Genomic DNA, 21,797 nt, shown 5'->3' on the forward strand with positions numbered 1-21,797 from the left:
TGTGTGTCCACATACGTATTTTTATGGGCGTGTGCACACACACGGCACGCGCTTCTGGAATTAGAACGACTCACACAAACATATTCGTTCGGTCTGTCAGGTTTATTGACCACGTCCACTCTACCAGTCCTTGATCTTGGTCCCCAGCGTACAGACAAGACAAGGACAGGTACTTTCCTGCAGGAAGCTTAAGTTGTCTGTCTTACCACAGCAAACTGGCATTTATAGAGAGCCTACAGTACGCCTGGCACTATCAAATCATGTATCGTCACAGTCCTGTGAAGCAGGTGTTACTACCCCCTTTACAGATATGGAAACTGAGGCCCAGAGAGGCAGAAACATATGCGGGTTAAGAGGGTAGGTCCTGGATTCTCACTGCCAGGTTCAATCCACTGCCAGGCTCTGGACACTTACTCGCAGCCTAACCTCGGGCAAATTACCTATGAGTCCGTTTCCTCATCTGTAAAAGGAAAATAATAATAACAGCACCTATCTGATAAGATTGCTAGGTGGCATAAATGAATTAAAAGCATTAGAACAGTGCCTGATACCCATAAACACGTAAGTGAACACTCAAAAAAATGTACCCATGGCACAAAGAGATACCACAGCGTGACAGAGCACGGGGTCAAACATCGGGGTCTCCGGGTCCAGAGTCCCACACCACACCGACTACTCTGTCCTGTCTGCATCGTCTACACACACAAAAGCACACAGAGTCACAGGTGCCTTAATGGACGGCCCCACAGGGCACAGAAGAGCAAGGAGGAGGGAGGGGCAGTTCTCGCTGGCAGGGACCAGGGGGTCTGGGGTGCCAGGGTCGTGTCAGGAAAGGCTTCGCAGTTCTGAGTTGCGAAAGCCCTCCAGAGCTAAGGCTTGAGTCATACCCACCTCCTTCCTGGTGATGCCCCAGCCTGATTCCCAGAGGCATTAGAGGACCATCCTGATGCTTTCCAGTCATTCATTCATTCAGCTCCCATTACGTGCTGTTCTGTGCTCGATGCTGGAGACGGTGGTAATCAAGACAGACGCGGTCCCAACCTCCTGTAACTCCTGTTCCAGAAGGGAAGCAGGAAAATTAGCAAGAATCAAATAATTACATAATCACATATTTTCATGAGGGCTATGAAGTAAATGCATTGGGGCAATGATTTCTTTTTTCCAAGTTTATTTATCTATTTTTTAGAGAGAGTGTGTGTGCACGCATGCATGTGTGAGCAGGAAACAAGCAGAGAGGGGGAGAAAGAGAGGGGGAGAGAGAGAGAGAGAGAGAGAGAGAAAGAGAGAGAGAATCCCAAGCAGGCTCCGTGCTGTCAGTGCAGAGTCTGACGGAGGCCCGATCCCATGACCCTAAGATCATGACCTGAACTGAAATCAAGTGTTAGATGCTCAGCCAACCGAGCCACCCAAGTGGGGCAAGGATATAAAAAACAAAACAAAACAGGAGTTGACCTCTCCTTCAGTCATCTAAAACTTAGTGGCTTAAAATAATAACTATTTTATTATCCCTCAAAATTCGGAGGGCTCAGCCGGGTGGTTGTTCTGCTCCACAGGATGACGGCTGGAGATGCAATCATCCGAGGGCTTGATTGGGCTGGGACGAACAAACGGGCTCACGCACAATACTGTTGTGGATGCTGACTGTTGGCTCGGAGCTCAGGGAAGCTGTCGACCCGAACCCCTCATCTCTGCCCCCTGCGGCCCCTCCAGGTGTCTTGGGCCTCTCCCAGCATGGCAGCTGGATTCCAAGTGGCAGAAACTGGAAGCTGCTCCCCATCTGAGGGCCTAGACTCAGAAGCCTCAGCAGGTCCCTCTGCTATAGTCTGGTGATCAGAGCGGGGCCACCTGGCTGGCTCAGTCGGTTCAGCGTCAGACTTCAACTCAGGTCATGATCTGCAGATCATGAGTTCAAGCCCCACGTGGGGCTCCGTGCTGGCAGCTCAGAGCCTGGAGCTGCTTTGGATTCTGTGTCTCCCTCTCTCTCTGCCCCTCCCCCACTCATGCTCTGTCTCTCCCCATCTCTCAAAAATGAATAAACATGTTTAAAAAAATTTTAACAAAACAAAAAGCAAATCCCCAAGGTTAGTTCCAGGGGGAAGAGAAACTGAGTCCACCTCCTGATGGGATTAGTAGAATGTAGCTGAGAGGTGAAGAAACATTAGGCACCATCTTTGAAGGTTAGATACTGCAAACCACTCCCCCCCCCTTTTTTTTAATTTTGAAAGCAGTGCTTTCATATTTTTTTTTTAATTTTACTTAAATCCAAGTTAGTTAACATATAGTGTAATTGTGGTTTCAGAAACCGCAACCCCTTTAAATAGAGCGGTCAGTGAAGGCCTCTCATTGATACTTTCAGCTGAAATTTGCAGCATAAGGAGGGTGAGCCCGGCAAACACAGGGGATGGGAGAAGAGGGAACGTCCCAAGCAGAGGGAACAGAATGTGCAAATCTCCTTTCACAGAAATTCACAGAAAAGAATTTGGCCTGTGAGTACACCTAAAAGATGGTCTTAGAGATAACTAAAAGATGGTTATCTCTGATAAACAAGGGACAAGTGACATGAGATGAGTGGGAAGAGGTGGGCAGGGGTCAGTCCCCGGGGGACGGGGCTTTGGATTTTATTCTAGTGCAAGGAGAGCTGCTGACCCACACATGCCAGGGAAAATCACCACTGAGCTTTCTGTGCAAAATTTACCATGCCAGAGCCAGGGCGAATAGAAGTAAGGTATGTCCCGTCAGAATGGCTAAAATGAACAGGTCAGGCAATGACAGATGCTGGTGAGGATGCGAAGAAAGAGGAACCCTTCTGCACTGCTGGTGGGAACGCAAGCTGGTGCAGCCACTCTGGAAAACACTATGGAGGTGCCTCAAAAAACTAAAAATAGAACTACCCTATGGCCCAGCAATTGCACTACTAGGCATTTATCCAAGGGATACAGGTGTGCTGTTTCAAAGGGACACATGCACCCCCACGTTTATAGCAGCACTATCGACAATAGCCAAAGTATGGAAAGGGCCCGAATGTCCATCGAAGGATGAATGGATAAAGAAGATGTGGTACATAGATAGAATGGAGTATTACTCGGCAATCAAAAAGAATGAAATCTTGCATCTACAACAACATGGATAGAACTAGTGGGTATTATGCTAAGCAAAATTAGTTACTCAGAGACAGACGAATATCATAGGGCGTCGCTTATATGTGGAATTTAAGATACAAATGTTCCCTTATGTTTATAAGGGAAGGGAAGCAAAAATACTATAAAAACAGGGAGAGGGACAAAACAAAAGAGACTCTTAGATATAGAGAACGCACTGAGGGCTGCTGGAGTGGTTGTGGGTGGGAGGATGGGCTAAATGGGCAAGAGGCACTAAGGAGGACACTTGTTGGGAGGAGCACTGGGTGTTATACGTAGGCGATGAATCAGTGGAATCCACTCCTGAAGTCATTATTGCACCACATGCTAACTAACTTGGATGTGAATTTTAAGCATTTTTTAATGAAACATAAATTAAAAAAAAAAAAAAGAAGGTACGTCCCTTTCCTAAAGCTCATAGTTTTACTTGAATTATGTACTTGGGATTTGCAATCTGCCCTTTTCCATTCAGTTAAGCTCTATTTACACAGCTCCTTCTATGAGTGGAACAGCTTTTGGTAAAAAACCCGTAAGTAAAGACAATAGTAAAGGTAGAAAATGAAAACCCTGGAAGGGAGAAAGAAACAGCATGACAAAAAGTACAAGCTTCCTGGCAAGCAAGGCAAGAAGGGAAACACCGTCAACTCTGTAGCTTTCATGGTCCAAGTCAACACTTCAGTTGCTAGAGAGAAGAAAAAATGTTTCTCGATCTCACGCTCTCTGAAGAAGAGAGAAAACACTCATGAAATTAATAATTAACAACTCGAGGCTACAAGTAGAGAACTCCAGGGGAGCCTGGGTGGCCCAGTCGGTTGACTCTTGATTTCGGCTCAGGCCATGATCCCAGGGTCATGGGATAGAGCCCCATGTCAGGCTCCTTGCTGAGTGTGGATTCTGCTTAAGATTCTCATTCTCTCTCTCTCTCTCTCTCTCTCTCTCTCTCCCCCTGCCGACCCTTGCGCTTCTCCCTGCTCACGAGCTCTCTTTTCCTCTAAAATAAAAAAAAATTACAATTAAAAGAATATATTAAAAAAAAATAAAAGTAGTTGGGGCGCCTGGGTGGCTTAATTGGTTAAGTGTCTGACTTTGGCTCAGGTCATGATCTCACAGCTCGTGACTCCAAGCCCCGCATCGGACTCTGTGCTGACAGCTCAGAGCTCAGAGCCTGGAGCCTGCTTTGGATTCTGTGTCTCCCTCTCTCTCTGCCCCTCCCCTGCTCATTCCCTCTCTCTCTCTCAAAAATAAAAAACGTTAAAAAAAATAAAAAATAAAAAAATAAAAGTAGAGAAAGCCGAAAGAGCACCCCAGCCAGAGCCGACATGGAAGTCTCAGCATCCTTGCCTCTCAGGGCGGACGTCCCTTGAGGGCAGCAGAAAAGGGCAGGTGGGAGAGCACGGACAGGAGAGTTACAAAGGCCTGTGTTTGAAGCCCAGCCCTACCCTTTACCAGCTGGGTGATGCAAGCAAGAGATAGCCTCGCAGAGCCTTCGTTTCTTCATCTGCAAAATGGGTTTAATAATCCCTACACGGGATTAGCAGCTGGAATGCTCCAAGGAGACCTTGAACGTGAAAGCTCCCAGTGTCATGCCTGGATGTAGGTGGTGCTCAATGAAGAGTAATAATAATCACGACTGAAATCTATCCAGCCCCCCTCTTCGCGCCAGGCATTAATGTAGACACTTTACATTCTAATGCTAACAGCAACGTTGTGAGGTAAGTCCTATTTATTAGCCCCATTTTACAAAAGAGGAAATGAGGATCAGAGAGATTAAGATCAATGCCCAAAGTCACACAGCAGGAATATGGTGGAGCTGGGACAGTAAGCCGGGCAGTCTGTTGGCACCGCGATTCAAACCCCCATTCTAATCCACTTCTCTAACAGTAGTCTCTTGGCCCCCTTCACTTCATCTTCAGCCCCCAGTACATACCCACTCAGTCTGCTAGAGTGCTCACAGCTGAAAAGGAGCACTTACCATAGAACCAAATCCCTGACCCATTCGCTCACCTCACACCTCCTTCCCATGCTCTGTCTCTCTCCTTGTCTTAGCTGGAAAACCAGGCTAAACTTTTTCCCCAAGGACAGTCCTTTAGAGTCTATTGCTCTGCCTGAGAGACTGGCAAAGGGCTCACGGAGGTAAGACTCAAAGCTGGCCATGAAAGAGGAGGATTCTTCCCACGGGCTCCTGGTAGGGAAATCTGGTAACTAAAGGTACAGAGGAATGTCCTTGGTGGGGGCAGAGGACTCATACCAGGAGAAATGGAAAAAGAAATTCTCCCTCCTAAAGGGATAGATGGGGGTGCTGGGCGGGGGTGGGGGATGCTATACAAGTCGTGCGCTCAGTGGCTGCTGGGGACGGAGGAGTTAACAGCGGGATGGCTCCCCCGCCAGCTGCGACCAGGGTGACACTGACAGATTACAGCGTGTCCTCCGCACTAATAACACTGCGGAGTCCTCTCCTGCCAGCTCCGGCTCCAGTGGATCAATACCAAAAGGCACACACTGAAAATCCTCAGCCAACTCCCTCCAAGGCTTGGACACTCTAAAGCCCAGAACCGCAGAGTAGGAGGGACCTTGGAGATCAGTTCATTCCCTGGACTGGGAGTTCCTTGGGCTAGGAATGGTATCCCGTTCACCTTGGCATCCCCTGTCCCATCACAGGGCTGGGCAAGGACCGGTAGGACTCCAAAAGTGTGCCGAGTGAATGGACCAACCTCCCGGCCAATGCAGGAGTCCTCAAAAGAACACTTCTCTGGCAATGGTCCCTCTCCCTCTACTTGTATACCTCCGGCAACAGGAGGCTCCCCACCTTCCCCAAGCAGACAGAACCTTCCTTTGTTGGACAGATCTGACCACTAAAATCACCTTCCCTGTTTTGAATGAACCTCCCCTCCCATTTATTTGTCCACAAACTTCTATTTCCCAATTTCTTCCTCTTCCCTTGTCCCTTTCCCAAATCATCCAGTAATCCAGTTCTCACCTCCGGGGATGCTGAAGTTACATGGCCGAGGACGGATAAGAAGGGAATTCACATTCACTGAGTACCTGCTCTAGGCGACGTATGTCAGAAACCTAAACGCGTTGTCTCACATCATCCTCAAGCTGACATGAGGTGAGTGCTACTGTCCCCATCTGACAGATGAGGATGCCGTAGCTCAGAGAGGTTAAGTCACTTGCCCAGAGTCACTCAGACACACAGCAGCCGAGCTGGGGCGGAATCCAGGTCCGTGGGCTCCCACCATGCCATCGCAGCCCAGGGGTACCCAGCATGAATATTTCCCATGTCTTGTTCTTGGCCTCGGATGAGTCTGGAAAGACATAACTGGACCTCTAATCCCCCATCCCCAGGGGAGGAGGAGGGAGCTGCCAGACTGTAGGCTCCTGGCCCCGAGCTTGCTGCTTCCCACATCCCCCCGGCCCAGACTGGGGCCTCCAAATGGCATTTCTCATGGAAGGGAACCAGGGCCAGGGCTCCTCGGAGAAATGGCGGATTCCAGGACTTGGAAAGGGAAAGTACAAGATGAATCTGGAACATTTGTTCTTCCAGAAAGCCAGGAAGTTATCAAAGACTACTCAGGCTGGGTCACAGGGCCCAGTGGTCGACTTGAAGGGGCTCCCAGGGCCAGAGATGAGACCATCTCAGCACTGAAAAAGGGAGGACACCAGAGAACCTGCTTGTTATTTTGAAAACTGGTTTCAAAACAGAAGCAGGGGACAAACAAAATAATGTATGTATTACATGTTATTACATGCATTATACACATATTAGATTGAACATGTAAGACTGTATCTACGTACAGGCTCCCACCTGCCTGGGAGAACTCTGCACACTGTGAATGCTTGTTCAGATGCAGCCTGGAAACCTCTGGAGAAGGATCCTGTGCCCCCAGCCCATTCCAGCCAGGGCACTTCTGCTCCCCCCACCCCCCGCATCCCCCGCCACCGACTCTGCCTTTACTTCCACAGTGAAGAACAACGGGGCGATGAACCTCTGGGAAGCGCTCACTGGCACTGAAGCTTGGGGAGGGAAGTGGCTTGCCCAGAATTCCCTGCTGGCCACTCAGGCCGGACCTCCCGGACTCCTGAGTCCACGGCCTTGCTGTCAGCCCAGGGACCGAGGCCCAGCTCCGGGGTGCACCAGATGAGCTGGAACTCCTCCAGGTGTCAGCCTGAGACCTCAGACAGGGACTGTCCCAGACCCACGGGCCACCTGTCTCCCTCTCAGCGCACCTCCAGTCCTGCCAAACACCTACCTGTCGTGGCGGCCCCCCCACCCCACAGCCTGGCCCCCACCCAAGTCTCTCTCCAGGCCCCACTGGTCCTCATTCTCTCATCTCCATCCTGTCACCGCATCCTCCCCCACCAAGTCCAGCCCTCTGGCATGTCCCCCGCTCCCTCCAAGACCTCCTGACCCTTGCTCAAACCACAATTTAGTGGTAACACTCTTCAAGATCACCCAAAAGAGTCAGGACTCAATTCCCCGCAGGCTGTTCCCAAAGCCCATGCTTGTGATTAGCCACGCACTTGTCTTTTCTTACCTTTTGGGCTTGGGTCTGCATAGAACCTCTCTAGAAGAAAACACCAGAAACCAGTAAGAGTGTTCGCTTCTGGGGAGGGAGGGCTGGAAGCAGGGATGTGACCACAAGCGCCTTCACTGGGCACCTTCTGAATTTTGTACCACATGCATAAAAAAAATCCACATAAAATTAATGAATTAGTTTTAGCAAAGCTGAGCATTAAAAAGTAAAAAAGACGGGGCGCCTGGGTGGCTTAGTTGGTTAAGTGTCTGACTCTTGGTTTCGGCTCAGGTGGTGATCTCACAGTTTCATGGGTTCAAGACCCACATCGGGCTCTGCACCGACAGCACGGAGCCTGCTTAGAATTCTCTCTCTCCCTCTCTCTCTGCCCTTCTCCCCACTGGCACTGCCTCCATCTCCCTTGACATAAATACGCTTTAAAAAACAAAACAAAACAAAAAGCAAAAAAAAAAGACACGTCCTGACTCTTACTACCACTAGTTCTATGACCTTGGACAACCTACTTAAGCACCTCAAGTCTCAGGCTTTTCAGCTAAAAAGTGGGGATGATAACAGCACCTGCCTTGCAAAGTAGGTAACCAGCCAACGCTCAGGAAGCGGTTGGCACGATGCTCGGCAAAGGGTCAGCGCTCAACAAATGCGACTGCGGGTCTTCTCTGTGGCCATGTTCTCCTTGAAATTCTGAACTCTGATGGCAAGAACCACAGTGTTCAACTCCAGATCTCAAGCCTAGCGCAGCTCCTGGAGTGATCACTCAAAGTCTTGATGTGTTTTCTTCCATCTATGACACACAAATTCACTGTCCCCACGATGGCTTTCAAGGCCCGTCTCTGGCTGCCCCCCATCTTTCCGGCTGCCTCCCTGTCCCATCAAGTGCGCGATGACCTTTGACAGCTCTTGCTTCTGTACGCACATCGCCCCCGACTCTCCCCCCCGCCCCCACCCCACCCCACCCCACCTCCAGGCTCCTTTTGCCTGGTCATCTGCAAACTTGTCTCATCCTTCAAGATCTCGCCAAAGGCTTCCTCCTCCGTGTGGCCTGCTCCCCTGCCCTTGGCAGACTCACTCAACCCCATGACACTTAGAACAGACCTCCGAGAAACGCCTGCCAAACTGTATTGTTCGCTCTCTGCCCTCTGTCTCCCCCGCTGCTCTGAAAGTCCCAGGAGGACACGGGCTGTGCTTTTGGTCTCTGCGTCCCTAGTACTTAGCACACGGCGGGCACTTAGGAAGCGTTTGTTGAACGAATACATGAGTGAACGAATGAATGAATCATTCCTGGCCACTTGGTCACCCGGCAGCCTTCGGGGGCCAAATCACGGTGAGTCACTCACACCCTGCCCGGGCCTCGGAGTGAAAGCAGTGGCCTCTCTTTGAAGTCTCTTCACAGGCTCCAACCCAGACGCTGCACCTCTCAGCCTGAGTGCGTCCAGAGAGCGCTGGTGAGCTATTCGGCACTGCGGCTTCTAGAGGCTGAGTGGCCTGAGGCAGCCCGCCTGCCTCTCCCCTGCCCGCCACAGACGTCAGCTGAAGCCCTCAGTGAGGGGGACAGGAAGGAATGGGGGCAGAAAGGCAACTAAGATAGCCCCTGTCCTCACCGACAAGTACGGGCACGGAGGAAGCAGACGCCTGGTCTCCCCCATTCAATCTGCCGCCGGCCACTCTGCTCGGGGCCTTTACACAAGCCCTGTCACCTCGCTGAGCTTCAGTTTCCTCCTCAGACGTGGGTGGGAAGGCTCGCCTCATCTCACGAACCAGGATTATTTAGCAAATGGAACCGGGTGATCTCTGTAAACTGCTCAAGAAACTGTGACAACCCGTACGGGTGTTATTGGTTTTGCTGCCGTCGTTTATATAACAATAATGGATAAGCGAAGCCCTCTCCTCGGCAACCTAGTGACTTGCACGTAGGAGCTGTTTAGATATTTCATACCTGGAAATGCAGTCCTGGTGAGGGGCTGGCCGTTTCATGCCTTGGGGAGCAGCGCCATCCTGTGGCCAGAACTCAGAACACATGGCTATTCTGGTAAACGGATCAGGGTGCGAGGGGGCAGCTGGAAACCCCCGCGGAGGTCATTTGGGGACAGACGCCAAGAAAGTCAGTCTGACACCAGGGCACAAGGACAAGTTTCTTCGCCCCCGGAGCTGGTATAGGCTCAGCGTATAAATAGGTACGACAAGGGTTTAAATAGGTAAACCCACTGGATTCTCTATAAACAGGTCTTTGGAAGAACCAGAGTGCCCAAGGAGCAGCCCGACGGCACGTGCAGGTGGTCTGGCCTGGCCCTGCGAATGACACTGCTCATCCTTCATCCAAGGAGACTTGAGCTTGGCTCTACCACTCACAAGCTGTGTGACCTTGAGCAGACTTCTGCCCTCCCTGGGCTCCCGTTTTCTCACCTGTGCGAGGTCATAATCCCTGCCCTGACCACCTCAAAGAGTTGTTGGGAATGTCAAATGGGCTAAGGAAAACACGACCAGTTCCTAAACGGTAAAACGCGGTACAAACATGATGTACGTTTCTTATTACCATTTCCAATAACAGGAATTCATATCCGGCATTTATTAAGCTGTTCACTATATGCTAAACCCTTCACCACGTAATGTCATTTAACTCCTACAAAGCTCTAAAACGGGTACTTTTAAGAAGCCCATTTTGCAGATGAAGACATTGAGGTTTAGAGAAGTTTAAAGTTTGGTCCAAAGGCACACTCAGCTAATAAGGAGGAGTCAATATTTGCACTCAGGACAGCGGGACTCCCAAATCCAGTAGTCGACCACAATGCCATGTTGTCTCAATAGTTCCAGGCACTAAACGGGGAATTGAAGGTAGCCCCTGATGCGCAGCGGCAGGTGTCTTAAAGGAAACAAAGTAACTACCGACATTTCTCCTCTTTCCCAGAGAGGTCGGCTTCCTTCCCAGCTCTATCTCAGCATCTCCTTTTGATGTGGGAGCCTCGTGAAAGAGGGGAGCCCTTGGGCTCTGCGCCTGGAGTCCTGTTCACAGCCAAGGCCAGAGAATCCCAAAACGTTCCCTTTCTGGGTCCACGCCTGGAGGAAGGCTGTGCACGCTCCTACATGCAAAGGAGAGAGAATGGCCAAAGCAGGTGGGGGACAAGGTCCCCGTAACATCGAAAAGATGCGCCAAATCTGTTCGAAGAAGGTGGCTATTTCTCCACCATCGTGATGCCTCTCACAGGCCTAGAGCGCTTCGGAGCTTATGAGTGTCCCCTACCCATTTTCTCACTATCTGGCCCCAGAGCACTCCCTTGAGGTCAGAATCCCCAGCCCTACCCTACAGATGAAGAAACCGAGGTTGAAGATGAAATGAGTTACCCATGGCCACGCCGCAGGAGGGTGGCAGAGAGAGGGAATCAAGATCCCAGAGTACAAATGGCAGACTCCCGAGGCCCACGGCTGCTTCTGATTGACAGCCTGGATGTGCCACGAGCTGGCTGTATGACCACACAAGCCACTGAGCCTTGGTTGCTTTATGGCAGAGATCCCGCCAGCTCGGAGGACTTTGTGTCCTCTATTCACATCCTTGAGCCATAAAGACAAGGATGTTCTGCAGCACTGGCGGGTATTACAGAGAGGCAACTGGGACTTCGGCTCCTTTGGGAAGCTCTTCCCGACTGCCCACGGATGAGTTATTATCCCTCATCGTGCTCCCGGTGCATTCACAGCATTGCATTGTAATCTGTCTGCAAATTCCCAAAGGGCCAGGCAGCAAGCACACTTGAACACGAATACGGGCGGACAGGATGCAGGAGGGAAGAGTGGGGACTGGGGCAAAGTAGAGAAACCCTGGCCTAGGCTACAACACTTATTCTGCTCCGGCTTCTTATCACCGTGCAGGAAAGCCAACCCAGTGTTGCTAGATCATAAGAGAAGCCACAAATCTGGATTTCCATGTGAAATCTGCTTTTTAAAAGTCTACTCAAAACATATTTCGTTAAGCACCCCTGCATCAGCCACATCTGCTTTCCCACTAGACTTTGAGCTACTTGAGCTCATGACTGGTTCTCTCTCTGAACTCTGAGTGGCCAACTCAGGGCCTGGGTCCCCACAAGTGGCCATCGATCGCTCCAGTCAAAGCCCCACAGGCTTCTGGTGACCATGCTAATTCAGCTGGCCTGGATTAAGGGCTTACTGCACACCAGGCACTCTCTCAAGCACTGTACGTATTGTCTGACTTAATTCTCTCTACCTACTTCCTCTGATTCCACCCACTTAACAGACGAGGAAGCCAAGACTCAGTTGCCTGACTTGCCCAAGGCCATGAAGCTAGGGGTGACCTGGATTCAAATTCAGACAGTCTGTCCCCACGGATGTCTGTTTTTCATTGCCTTGAAGCCATATCTCCCATGAGACCTCCTTAAATATCACCTGCAGTCACTTAGCCCCAACAAGTCTCTGCAGGCACCCACCAGGCACAGTTTCTAGTCCTAAGGCCAGAGGGAGCCAGGGCGGGCAGAAGGAAAGAGAACGACGTCCGTGTTGCAGAAAGTGGGCCTGAGGTCCCGGGAGGGGCGCCTAGTAGCTCAAGAGCCAGACTGAGCCAAAACCAGTGTGTGCCTTTGTCCCCACCACCTCCCAGCTTCCGGAAGAAGAGCAAGCACAGGGCAGAGAGAAGGAGCCAAGGAGAGACCTGGTTATCGCTCATTGCTCATCCCATTGAAACAATCAAGCACTCTCTCAACTAGCTAAATGGTTCCAAAGGAAATGGGAGTCTATTTTGTCTCCTGTCACCAGGGCTGCAAATCCTGATATATCTCAGGCCCCAGCAGAGAAGTGGATGGCTCAGCACTTGGAGAGATGCCCGCATGAGGCAGGAAGTGGGGTGGATGATTCAACAGGTACCTCTCTATTCTGAGAGCTGATCCTGTGATGGGTGAGTGTACATCCAGCCGAGATAAAAAAAAAATAAATAAATTTGAATGCAGACCATCAGAACATACGGCAAGCCTCCCTTTCCCGCGGGGGACTCGAAGCGTCCTTTGGGGCTTTAATCCCTCCAGGTTTTCTATTTTTACGAATTTGTCGGGGCCGCGGGGCTCTTAGGAGGCTGGCGCGAGCTGGTGACTCAAGGCTTCCCTTCCTCCCAGCACACCATCCGACAGGTCTGCCATCAGGTGCGTGCCCCGACCTTCGTGAAGAGGGTTTGCGGTTTGCACGCCCACCTGGACCGCTGTGCCACTGCACCTTTACCGGCGGCCTGACCGCAGGCAAAACGTGCCTCCTCACTGCGCCTCGGCCTGCTCATCTAGAAAGTGGGGTGATAACCGCCCATGGTGGTTCACAGAAGGCACACGAGGAGGTGCAGGTGGATGTGCGCCGGAAAAAGCGCCGGCCACGCGGACAGATCGCCACCAGCCGACCTTGGTGAATCCGTCAGAACGGTCTGGGATACGCCCGCGCGCCAGGCAGGGCCAGACTCCCCTTAGCCAATCTTGTGAGGCTGACGCATCACCGGACGATCCGTCTACTAACGGAGGGCACAAGAAATGTTAGCCTGACCAGCCTATGCTTCCCGGCAGCGAAAGCTCCGTACGGGTCCATGGTCTTGCGGGGCTGCTTGGTGGGAGGGAGTGGGAACAAATAACGGTATTCAGAAGAAGCACTTCTCAGCAGAGGCGGCTCGAGGGGACGGCCTTGCCCAGGGACATGGCGGGCGGCGGTGGCTGCTGCCCCGGCCAGTGCGGCCAAGAGCCCGCGCCCTGGACAACACCAGGCCTCTGGCTCTGTGACTCTCCCCTTCCCACAAGTTCATTCACCCCTCTGAGCAGATTTCCTTTGAGAAACCACGATCACAGCCCAGGCCTCCTCCCGACCAGACTTCCTCCGAAACTCTGGCTTTTGCTCTGTCCTAAACTCTTCAGTCACACCTTTGCAGACAACCAACTGGTTACTCTTAGAAAAGGCCAGGTGCATCTGTAGCAGATTTTAGGCTCCTCAGACGGTCACGACAACGTCTCTCACTCCACGCGCTCTTCTAGAACCTGGCGCCTGTGACTCGCTGGTAACCAACAGAAGGGCCACCTGACTTCTGAGACCGGGTTGTAGAGGGCCATGCAGCTGCCAGCTTGTTAGTCAGAATACCTGTTCCGGACATCTTCGGCCCCCTTGTATGTCGTCTGACTGCCCCGGGGCCGCCATGTTGTGAGAAAGCTCAGCTCTCTGTGTGGACTCACCATATAGCGAGGCTCTAAGGCTAAATGGAGACACAGACACAGAGAGAGAGAGAGAGAGAAGGTTCTAGCTAGCCTCCAGCTACTCCAGCCCCACCTGCACCTAACTAATACGGCCCGGGAGGCCCCAGGCTAGAACTAGACAACCCCTTCCCAAATTCCTGGCCTACAGAAGCCAACAGAGAAAACAAAAGGATTATTGTGGCTTTTAGCTGCCAAATTTTGGAGGGAGGTGTCACCCAGTAATAGATAACCGGAACAGAGGGCATCTGATTTCCCTCCTGCCGAGGGTGACCAGACCTCCCAGTTGGCATAGGGCGGTCCCAATTTATACCTTCGGTCTGGTGCAATTTTCGATAGTGGCCCCTTGGTCTCCCCAGAGGGCCCCAACATGGATGGTAAATTACATGGTCACCCTACATCTAGTCGAGATCCCGGAGCACACCACGGATCCCTGACAACTCTTTCCCTCACAGTCTAGAATGATCGAAACACACAAGACGCTCGCGCGGAGGCAGCATTCAAGAAATCGATGGTTGTTCACTCGTCCCTTCCTCTCCTTCCAATTTCGTTCCGTCTGGGTGCTCAGCAGTTTTGCCAAAGAGATGTCTTAGGGGGAAGCCCCTTCACAAGCTCCGGGGTGCCTTCCCCCGGTAAGTGTGCCTCAGTGAAAACGGGGCCTCTATGGTACAAACACAGCTTCCAGACCAGATCCCTGTTGCGCAGCCCCTCCTGTGGGGAACTTCTGGAGCCCTCACTGATCTTCAGCATAGGAAGGGTCTGAGTAAATTAGAGATCGCAGAGGCAAGAGACAGTGGGAGGGAGCGAGAAAGAGAACCTCCCAAACCTCAGGGAAGGTCTTCCCCACTACCCTGTAAGGGATGGGAAGTGGTGGTGGTTGTTGTTTTAATGTTTATTTATTTTTGAGAGAGACAGAGGCAGTGTGAGTGGGAGGGGGGCAGACAGAGCGGAGGAAAAGAATCCCCAGCAGGCTCTGCACTGTCAGTGCAGAGCCCGATGCGGGGTTTGAACCCGCAAACTGTTGAGATCATGACCTGAGCTGAAATCAAGAGTCGGATGCTTAACTGACTGAGCCACTCAGGTGCCCCAGGGATGGGAGCTTTTGAAGCCACAAAACTGCTCTCAAACAGTGGCTGTTACTCCTCGGACCAAGTATCCAACTGGGCGGAGCCTGCTTCTCCCTACCCACATTGATGGGAGGGTTGAACTCTTGGAAAGAATCAAAGAGATGATTAATTATGTAATTAATCACGGGTGCCTGCGTGGCTCAGTCGGTTCAGTGTCCGACTTTGGCTCAGGGCATGATCTCATGTTCGTGGGTTCGAGCCCTGCATCGGGCTCTGTGCTGACAGCTGCCTCGGAGCCTGGAGCCTGCTTTGGATTCTGTGTCTCTCTCTCTGCCCCTCCCCCACTTGCGCTCTGTCTCTCTCCCTCTCAAAAATAAATGGATATTAAAAAATGTTTTAATCTTAAATAAAAATCATGTTAATTAATTACGTAAAGCACTAACACAGCGCCTGGCATATACAGTCAACAGTCAAAAATACTACTTTCCTCTTTAAGATATTAGAGGTTCCTATTAGAAAGTGCCTTTGTGGGGCCCCTGGGTGGCTCAGTCAGTTGGGCATCTGACTCAATTCCAGCTCAGGTCATGATCTCAGGATTACGGGATTGAGTCCCGTGTCTGTCTCCACACTGAGCATGGAGCCTGCTTAAGATTCTCTTTCTCTCTCTCTCTCTCTCTCTCTCTCTCTCTCCCTCTCCCTCTCCCTCTCCCTGTGCCTCTCTCCCTCTCTTTCCCTCTTTCAAATGAAAAAAAAGAAAGAAAGAAAATGCCTTTGCTTTATCTGGAAGGGACAGGGCAGGATAGCACAAAAGGCTGATCAGAAAACAGTAACAAGGGCGCCTCTCACTTCTAGACATGACATGGGGGCAGGTATATGGAGGGTCCAGCAGTCACCTACAGCTTTCCCTTTCTCCAGTCTAGAAATTGTTTTGCAGTCACTGACTCAGACCAGGAGACAAGAATCTCACTACCAATCGTTACATACACAGGATCTTGCTGCAAAGGGGTAGCTCTCAGTGACACCCATTGAATGAATGGTCTCATACCAATTTTGACCCTCTTATCCACTGACTTAGTCAACAAATACTTATGGGCACCTACTCCATGTCAAGCCCTGTTCTAGCAACTGGGGATATGAGTCCTCTCTCCATCTTCTCGGGGTGCTCCATGTGATGGAAGAGACACGTGGATCAAATAGGTACATACATAATCACTTAATTATCATTGCTACAAGTGTTAAGGGGAAGCACAGGGTAGGAAGAGGAAGAAAGATGCCCCCGAAGAAGTGACATTTGACCCACAGCTGAAAACTCAGCAAAGAACATACATGCCTTCCAAGCAGGCCCTGAGGGGAGGCTCTGAGGAAGAAGGAATGGCAGAATCCAGAATTTCCAGAATCCAGACCCTGGAAAGAATGTGGGCTGGTCGACTCAAAGAAGATGCCCCAGCCAGCAGCTGAGAAGTAGCTCATCCGTCCTGGCTCCAAGAAGATGGGGCTGCCAGAGAGGTTAGAGGAGAGAGAATGTGTTTGCGTGAAGGGTGGGTGTGAACAGAAAGAGGTTAAGAAATCCCCAAAAAGGAGGGTGGAAACCAAGCAGGAATCAGAGAGGTCCCAGAGGAGAGGAGAAGAGCGATTCCGAAGTGGCCGTTTTGTTAGAATGCTGACAATGGGGAAACGAGGACCAAGTGGCACTTGAGGTGACACCAAGAAATAGACAAAGGAGCTGAAAATGTTTACCACACAGAAGTCCATAGAGGGTAAAGTGGCATCGGCAGAGGAATGAGCTCCCCGTCACAGGGCACATCCAAGCAGAGAGAACAGCAATCAGCAGGACAAGGAGACACCTGGTCTGGAGTGAAGGCTGTAGCAGATGAATGACTAAGAGGTTCCCTTGACGCCCCAGCACACAAGAATGGGTCCTTCCTCCTCGGAAGGTCACATAAGGGAACAGAAAGGGCCTGTTCTCTCTGCCAGAAAGCTGTTCCCCTGCCTCTCCCCTGCCTGCTCCCTCTCATCCTCCAGCCTCTGCTCAAATGTCACCTCCCCAGAGGGGCCTCCCCGAACTCCCGCCTTGTAAGTGCTGCACCCCAGATCATTCTCTAACACAGATCCCTGGTGCCGTGTCTTCACCTACTTGTCACTTCTCCATACACCTGCCCAGCGTCTACCTTCCCCTGCTTAAAAGGTACCCTCCCTGAAAGCAAGACCCTCGGTCACTTTGCTCCCTGCCGCATCCTCCACACCTGGCCTATCCAAGGCACATGGAGGGTGCTCCACAAATGTCTGCTGAATGAGTAAATAAAGTCCCAGCTTTGTCTCCCACTAGCTGTGTGACCTGTGTTAGTGCCTTAACCTCTCTGAGCTTCTTCATTCTACCAACGGCAAATTTCGTGTTAAAAGACCATAGTCGTGAGTCATGAATATACATTTCATCTTCAAATGAAATTACGGACCTTGTCACTTACAAACTGCGGTGCTAATGTTAGCCATTGTTAGTAATAATGAAAAATTAGTCACTCAATTGCCCAAAGACAGTGTCTGTTTCTCTTCAAAGTGTGAAGAAGCTGTGAAATCTTTTGAGAAGTGGGCATCTGCCCCCAAACCTACATTTTTCCGGCAAGAATGTTAAGGTTTTTATTCTACAGCCTCTAAAAGCAGTATCCAGAGGCCATGAATACAATAAACATTTCCTGGGTACACTCTGTGTACCTGGCACTGCGCTGGGCCATGAGGCCTCCTCAGAAATAACGCGACCCCACGTTAGAGGAACGCGGGGTCTGGAGTACCAGAGGTGGGGGACACTGGTAACAGACCACACATGTTGTAAGCACGGCCACGGAGGGTTCCACCAAGTGCTGCAGACACGTAAAGGGAAGGACCCGTCTGCAGAGGTCCTTCGTGCCCCCAACCTTTTCCAAGCACCAACTATGTGGTAATTCGAGGTGCTGGGATACGACAGTGAACGAGACATGTAAGATCCCACCTGTCACGAGGCTTACATTCTAAAGGAGACAGTAAGTAAGCAAACAAACAGCAACAAAAACCCAAACAACTAGATAAACGAGGCAAATGTTAGTCATCCAGCAAAACACCAGAGCAGAAGCAAAGGAAGCAGGAGCCAGGCGGCCTCCTGAGTTCGAAACCCCAGTTTCACTATGCACTGTTGAGCCTAGAGCATTCCTCGATATCTTCATTTCTAAAACGGGAAGGACAGTAGGCTTGACCTCACACGGCTGTGGTGAGAATTCGGTGAGGTAATGCAAATACTTGGAATAGTGCCAGGCACGGGGCCACTGAGCAAGTCAATGAGGACAGGGTGAGGCAACACAGAGGGGCGATCAGGAAATGTCTGTCTGATGAAGACACAAGGGCATTAAGATCTAGGGGAGATGCATTCCAAGCCCCAGAGAACCGCAGGTAAAAAGGTCTCCAGGCAGTAATGAACCTGGGTATGACGCAGAAAGAGAATGCTGCCAATGAGAAGACGCATTAGAAACTTGCAGCCCACAGAACAGAGAGTGGGATTTTCTCCTCGGGCTAGAGGTAAGCTACTAAACAGTTGGGGAGGGGGAGGCCAGGCATGCTCCGAATTAATGTAAAGGAGGGTCATTCCAGCTGCGTGTGGACAGCGGGGTGGAGAGAAAGAGAGGCAGCAAGGGTGTCTGTTGAAAGAAGGAATGAAGGCAAGATCTGCCACCCAAGGCCAGAGACCCACTGTGCACAATGAGGCAGGACTCTCCAAACCCTCCTCCATCTGGGGACATGTTGAGGCCAAAATATGGGAAAGATGATTAAACTCTGACACGAGGAAGAGACTGCAGTAGATGGCCTGTGAACCCAAGTGAAAGAAAGAAAGAAAGAAAGAAAGAAAGAAAGAAAGAAAGAAAGAGGAAGAAAGAAAAGAAATGAAATGAAATTAAGCAATTGAGCAAAAATACATCTCCTTGGGGCACCTGGATTGCTCAGTGACTTAAGCATCCCACTCTTGATTTTGGCTCAGGTCATGATCTCATGGGTTGCGGGTTCGAATCCCGCATCAGGCTCTGCACTGACAGTGTGGAACCTGCTTGTGAGCCTCAATCTCTCTCTCTCTCTCTCTCTCTCTCTCTCTCTCTCTCTCTGCCCCTCCCTTGCTTGTGCCCTCTCTAAATAAATAAACTTAAAAAAATACATCTCCCTTTACATTTAAAAATGTTTTAATGTTATTTTTGAGAGAGAGAGAGAGAGAATGAGCAGGGAAGGGGCAGAGAGAGAGGGAGACACAGAATCTAAAGCAGGCTCCAGGCTCTGAGTTGTCAGCACAGAGCCTCATGCGGGGCTCGAACTCACAAACCGTGAGCTCATGACCTGAGCCAAAGTCGGACACTTAACCAACTGAGCCACCCAGGCGCCCCACCCTTTACATTTTAGAACGTATTACAATTAATATTGATCTTCCCTACACTGACACTGAGTACTTACTTATGTGCCCAGGATAATCTACTGAATTTATTTTTTCATTCAATTCTCATAAAACCCCTATCCATTCATTCAACAATTCAACCAATATGTCTTACTGGCACTGCTCTAGGTAAGACAGACAAAACCTCTACTCTTATGGAGCTTATACGCTAGAGGCAGAGACAGAACCCAAACGAGGAAACAAAAAAAATACTTCAGGGCATGATAAGAACTACAAAGAAGCAGAGTAAGAGGGTGAGGAGGGAGGAGGGAGGAGAAGCCTCTTTAGGAATGGTGGTCAGAGATCTCCTTGAAGAGAGAAGTCTGAACGGAGACGTGAATGATGAGCCAGCCACAGGCAAATCCGGGAAAGACTGTTCCAGGCGGGAGGCACAGAAAGTGCAGAGGCCCTGCTGGGATAGATAAGAGGTGGATGTACTTAAGGCACAGAAAGATCATGGTACCTATAGCCGAGTCAGTATAGAAGGCAGGATGTAAAGTTGGAAGGTAAGCAGGGACCAGACAGGCCACAGGAAGACATTCATGTTTCAACTCTAAGCACATATGGGAAGGGGTGCCTGGGTGGCTCAGTTGGTTGAGCGTCCGACTTCAGTTCAGGTCATGATCTCACAGTTCGTGGGTTCAAGCCCCGCATCGGGCTCTGGGCTGACAGCTCAGAGCCTGGAGCCTGCTTCAGATTCTGTGTCTCCCTCTCTCTCTGCCCCTGCCCTGCTCATTCTCTCTCTCTCTCTCCCTCAAAAATAAATAAACATTAAAAAAAAAAAAAAAAAAAAAACATGGGAAGCTGCTAGAAGACTGAGCGATTGCTTTGGGCACCATGTGGAGAAGGAGCCCAGAGGAGCAGGAAGTGGACGCTGGGAGTCTGAGCATGAGCCTGGATACATTGGGGCAAAGTGGTAGCACTCATGCTGGATTTTGAAAACAGAATCAAGAGGACTTGGTAAAGGACCAAATGTGGGAATGTGGTGGGAAACGGAAAAGGAATTACCAATGAGGACTACAAGGTTTCGGCTGAACACCATTACCTGGGTGCCATCAATAAAAATTAGGAAAACTGGAACAGGAGCAGATTGGGAGAAAAGTTATAGAAACAAACAAGGCTATTAATATTTTTTACTATTTTGAGAGAGAGAGAGAGAGAGAGCATGCGTGCACATGAGAGAGAAAAGGGGCAGAAACAGAGATGGAGAGAATCACAAGTAGGCTCCCCGCTGTCAGCGAGGAGCCTGACTGGGGGCTCGATCCCACAAACCGTTGAGATCATGACCTGAGCAAAAAACTAGAGTGGGACGCTTAACCAACTGAGCCACCCATGTGCCCCAACAGCTGTTAGTATTTTCAGTTCACAGATGAGTAAGCAGCTTCAGAGAGAGATGGAAGAGCCTGTCCCAAGTTCACGTAAGTGGAATTACTGTTCTCACATGAATGTATTTTTACCCTCATTGCACCCAATATAATTTTATTACCTCTAACTTACAGATAAGGAAACTGAGCCCAGAGATGAGAAGCCTACACAGCTTGCAAGTAGCAGCAGAGCCAAGCAGATATCAGATCTAACAATAGATACATTTTCCGACAGAAGAGACACGCTGGGAGGAATCCCAGACCAGGTAGAAAAGGACGTGAGGTTTGAATAAAAGCACGTCCTCGGATCCTCTTTCAATGCTTTGAAATCCCCCAATAAGATTTCAGGACAAACTCCGGAGACCCGATAGTCATTGAAAGCACAGCACGGTTGCCCTTCGTAGCAAAGCGGTCGCCACTTCAGAATCACAATCGCTAAGCTGCTGATTCCCGGCCTCCAGCTTAGACATAGTTAAATAACCCGTCCAGGGAAGTGAGACCCGCAGTCTCCATCCTACACTTCGGCGCCCCAGAAATCTTTGCCCTACAAAATTTGAGAACCGTGGAGTGTGGCTTGAATCCTGGCGGCCGCCCTCTACACTAGCAATATAACCTCCCCCTCTGGGCCTGTTACCGAGACTAAAAGGCGGGGGGCGGGGGTGGTACAGGGGGCGGGGGTAGGGGATGGTAACTATAACCTCTGCCCCGACTCTCGACCTGCCCCCAGCTGTGAGACTCGAGCCACACGACTAGCTGGAGACGACCGGAGCCCCTGTCACGGTGCGATACAGAGGGGCCGAAGCGTCCGCGAAACACGGGGGGGACACAGAAGGGCGGTCACCGCTGCCCGCCCCCAGCCTCCACTGCCGGGCAGCCACGTTTCAATAATTCGGAACGCCCTCTCGGGGCCTCGCCGGAGGCGCCCGTGACGTAATTGTAAACACACCTCCGGCGTCTCGGCTCCTCAGAGACCCATCGGGCCACCTAGCAGAGAGTTGTGACGAACTTCCGGGTCTGCCGTCGCTTTACGACTCGTGCGTT

General features: G+C 50.8%; 1 long non-coding RNA gene across 8 annotated transcripts in view; it reads right to left on the reverse strand.

The window, feature by feature from the left end:
* The window catches only part of LOC109265513 (uncharacterized), a 108,284-nt gene extending 86,491 nt beyond the window's left edge, over positions 1–21,793 (reverse strand). For 7 of the 8 annotated variants that reach the window (XR_008419691.1, XR_008419689.1, XR_008419692.1 and 4 more), the window contains exons 1-2: positions 9,606–11,629; positions 892–1,053 (exon numbers count right to left, since the gene is read on the reverse strand). This is a non-coding gene — a long non-coding RNA (uncharacterized LOC109265513). Of the gene's footprint in view, positions 1–891; positions 1,054–9,605; positions 11,630–21,702 lie in introns of those variants that run through there. The other variant, XR_002079231.2, reaches the window with a different exon arrangement.
* Between the last annotated feature and the right edge of the window lie 4 nt (positions 21,794–21,797).

This window comes from Panthera pardus, unplaced genomic scaffold, assembly GCF_024362965.1.
Source record: "Panthera pardus isolate Hobbes unplaced genomic scaffold, ASM2436296v1 HiC_scaffold_6, whole genome shotgun sequence".
Lineage (NCBI taxonomy): Eukaryota > Metazoa > Chordata > Mammalia > Carnivora > Felidae > Panthera > Panthera pardus.